The sequence below is a fragment of the Varroa destructor genome, unplaced genomic scaffold (genome assembly GCF_002443255.2).
Source record: "Varroa destructor unplaced genomic scaffold, Vdes_3.0 BEIS01000002.1, whole genome shotgun sequence".
In the NCBI taxonomy this organism is placed as follows: Eukaryota; Metazoa; Arthropoda; class Arachnida; order Mesostigmata; family Varroidae; genus Varroa; species Varroa destructor.
In genome coordinates, this window is record NW_019211455.1 from 52,425,987 (window position 1) to 52,426,359 (window position 373).

The 373-nt window shown below is 51.2% G+C and overlaps 1 protein-coding gene across 2 annotated transcripts in view; it reads left to right on the top strand.

Annotated features, from left to right (window-relative positions):
* Window positions 1–373, top strand: part of LOC111245995 (protein DOP1A) — a 70,618-nt gene that overhangs the window by 12,980 nt on the left and 57,265 nt on the right. Inside the window, exon 1 of one of the 2 annotated variants that reach the window (XM_086980660.1) lies at window positions 138–367. The exons of the other annotated variant lie outside the window; for it this stretch is intronic. The gene's annotated coding sequence lies outside the window, so the exon portion shown is untranslated. Of the gene's footprint in view, window positions 1–137; window positions 368–373 lie in introns of those variants that run through there. 2 annotated transcript variants of the gene reach the window in all.

Sequence of the window (373 nt, forward strand, 5' to 3'; positions counted from 1 at the left end):
TCTCATAGTGCTCCCAGCCTTCTTGAGTGAGTTCATCTATCTGTACTGCGATCGCAGGAACCCTCCATCGCGCTGGGAAGGGCTAATCGCAGACCTAGCTCTCTATAGTCCCCGGTGCTCCGCCTGGCTGTGGCCGCTCTCCATTTGAGTTCTTTGCAGGTACCACAAGTCGTACCACTCTTTCTTTAGTTCTCTTGTGGACGCCTGCCACAATTAGTTCGGTTACTTCAATGATGTTCGTTAGGTTCAATGCCGTTGAACCAGGGGTTTCTTGCCAACAGTAGATACTGTGGACTGCGCACGTCGGGTACCGTGAAACGGTTTTTGGATATCTCTTCCTTTTACTCCCACTCTCCACCCCATGACGGTATGT